General features: G+C 37.4%; 1 pseudogene; it reads left to right on the forward strand.

Moving 5' to 3' along the window:
* Positions 1-1343: 1343 nt before the first annotated feature.
* On the forward strand, positions 1344-1852 carry LOC102813652 (annotated as a pseudogene).
* Positions 1853-3472: the final 1620 nt, after the last annotated feature.

Consider the following 3472-nt stretch of genomic DNA (forward strand, 5'->3'; position numbering starts at 1 on the left):
AAGGGCAAAGTAGTAGATTTAAATCAATGGAAGCTTGGATTAGTGAGCTTGAAGATAAAGCTCTCAATGCTAATCAGCTAGAAGAACAATTTAAAAAGAAAGAAAGAAAACATCTCAAGAAAGCCTAAGAGTCATGTGGGACAACATGAAGAGGAATAACTTATGAGTGATAGGAATTTCAGAATAGAAAGAGACAAAGAAAAGCACAGAAAAGATAGTCAAAGAGCTGCTAATAGAAAATTTCCCTAACATGAAAGATGAAAAGATAAGCATTTAAGAAGCTGGAAAAATCCCAAAGAGGATAGATCCCAAGAGAGAATCATCAAGACATAATAATCACATTCTCCAAAATCAAAGACAAGGAAAGAATACTGAAAACAGCTGAGGAAAAATGAAAAATTACCTACAAAGGAGAACCAATGAGAGTAACCTCTGATTTTGCAGCAGAAATCATGCAGGCAAGAAAGCGGTGGGTAGACATATACAAAAGTCGGAAAGAAAAAAACTGCCAACCAAGAATCATATACCCAGCAAAACCTCCTCAAATATGCAGAGATCAGAACATTTCCAGATAAACAGAAATTAAAGGAATTTGTAAAACCAGGTAAAGTTTACAAAAAATACTAAAAGGAGTCCTTTAGAGGACCAACAACAGGAGAAGCAACCTGAGATTTGCATATATGGCACCACCCAGAATTCAATCCACATATAGAAGTACCCTACTTAAAACAAAACAAAACAAAAACTACAAGACTGAAAATAGAAAATCATAGATATCAATTTATAGTGACGACTACAAAACAAAAAGGGGGCAAACTATAGTTACAGAACTTCAAAATGGTGAGGCAGTTAAGTAGATTTCAAGGTAAAACAGGCTATTTTAAACTGGAGAAGAAATTAATAAATTACAGGCTAACATCAAAGAAAATTATTACATCTTCACATCAAATCAAGATAAGGAAAAACTATTAATATAAACATTTTAAAAAATGAAGAAATTGACAAGAAAATGCACAAACAAAATGAACTCAGCACAGAAAAATTTGTGGAGCAAAGAAACCACCAGTACTCAAAAACAAAACAAAACAAGAAAACCACAGCATGACAGTAATCAGTTCAGACCTATCGATAGTTATACTGACACTGAAGTCAATGGATTAAATACACCACTCAAGAGACAGACAGAGAGTAGCAGAATGGATAAGAAAACATGCTGTCTACAAGAGACCCACCTTACACAAAGACAAAAATAATGGATGAAAATTCAAAGAATGGAAAGAATACATCAAGCTAATGTCATCAAAAAGATGAACAGGATGTCAGTCGCTGATGATCAGAAACTTATGATCTGGGATACTTGTTCAAATAATTCTTCCAAACCAAGTCACTCAGTTGATGCTCACACTGCTGAAGTGAACTACCTTTCTTTCAATTCTTACAGTGAATTCATTCTTGCCATGGGATCAGCTGACAAGACTGTTGCTTTGTAGAATCTAAGAAATCTGAAACTTTAGTTGCAGTCCTTTGAATCATGTAAGGATGAAATATTCCAGATTCAGTGGTCACCTCACAATGAAACCATTTTGGCTTCCAGTGGTATTGATCGTAGGCTAAATGTCTGGGAGTTAAGTAAAATTGGAGAAGAACAATCCCCAGAAGATGGGCCATCAGAATTATTGTTTATTCATGGTGGTCACACTGCCAAGATATCTGATTTCTTCTGGAATCCCAATGAACACTGGGTGATTTGTTCTATATCAGAAGATAATATGCAAGTGTGGCAGATGGCAGAGAACATTTATAATGATGAAGACCTGAAGGAAGTGTGGACCCAGAAGGACAAGTGTCCTAAATGGACAAGTGTCTGTACTTGTGATTTTAGACTCCCCTTTTTTCTCTTAACCAAGAGATCGATTTTAACACTGCTTTTGAGACAAGACTATGTTTGGCTATCCCTCTAATAGATACCATCAACAGTGCTATTAGCCCAAACAGCGGGTGTTTTCTGAATGTTAACTGGAAGACTTGATTTAGCAAACCCACAGACTTATATTTAAATTTTATTCAGGCATTTTCTGGAAACAAACCCAGGTCTGAAGTAGCCACAGAATGGGGAATACATATGTGTAGTTATTTTTCTTCTTAAGCTGTAATCCCCAGTTTTTTAGATGCATTCTAAGTAAAGGCTAGCGTGGGTAAGGAAAATAGAGCCAAGGGAGGTAGGTGTCTGAGTGATGAAGTATAATACTGCAAGATGTCATTTTTATTCAGGAAACAGGGAAGATTCAAGTCATATAGATTACTACTCTAAAATCCTCACACCTGACTTGCCATGATGCATATTTTCCTATGTACACCGGTCTCTCTGTTCCTTCAGTTAAGTCAAAACTTTATTCTACATGTTCCTCTTTTCCCATATATTTTTGCTTGTTAGTGTATTTCTTATACTGATTTCATATTATTTCTTTCCTTTCTGTGAAATGGTTGGTTTTATTTTTGTTTTTTAACTTTTAAGTTGTCAAGATAAATGTTTTTACCTGACAGTTATACCACAGGTTGACTGTCCAGTAGGTTGAGAAGAGTGAATTTTGATAGCTGACATACTTGTTTTTAAAATTAAGTTAGTCCTAGATAAGAGTTACTTTTTTAAAAGTGTTTTATTGTGAATTATGTGATAGTTTACATGGGAAAACATTAGCTTTACATTCATCCTATCATATATCGTTTCATTGCCATAGTTACATTTCCATCCATGAATCATCAACCATCATGCAACCCTGCCCCCTGGTCCTCAGAACATAACCTCTCTCCCTCTCTGAGCTAGAATCCCCAGCCGCTTCATCTCTCCACGTCATCCTTTCTGCCTCCATCTCTGGCATCACTGTTTCTTTGGGTAGGGTCCCACACTCTGCTCTTCACCTTTGATGGTCCCGGGGACCTCCACTCTTGGTCTGCAAAGTCAACCACTCCCCTCGTTTTGCTACAAAATGTCTACCTTTACATTTCCAACTCTCACAGCCAGTTCTGATAACAATTATTCACAATTGTACCACAAGAAACCTATCCCCATCTCCTTTCATCAGCCCCACCCAGACAGATTGGATACTACTCAGTGGAGATTCTACCTTCCTCTGCGCCTACTGCATCTAGGTACCCTCTTGAAATCTTATAAGCCAGTTACTTCTTGCCTTTGTACCACCACCACCACCCCATTTTGGGTAGCCAATGTCCAACTTGCCCATCCCTGTCTACTCTGTGTATGGAGGGGGTGGGAATGATCCTCGCCGTAAAGATTTGTTCCTTTTTTGAGCTACTGCATCCATAGGTATAGGTCAAGTTCATCAAATTGTAGGGGATTACTCTTTTTTTCTTCTTCTTTCTTCTTCTAGTTGAGCTCTGATCATCCAGTCATCGAAGCCAGGTCAAATGCATATTATCTGCAAGTGTGGGTGTTCTTATGTATATGCCCTCT

This window comes from Chrysochloris asiatica, unplaced genomic scaffold, assembly GCF_000296735.1.
Source record: "Chrysochloris asiatica unplaced genomic scaffold, ChrAsi1.0 scaffold00369, whole genome shotgun sequence".
Taxonomy (NCBI): domain Eukaryota; kingdom Metazoa; phylum Chordata; class Mammalia; order Afrosoricida; family Chrysochloridae; genus Chrysochloris; species Chrysochloris asiatica.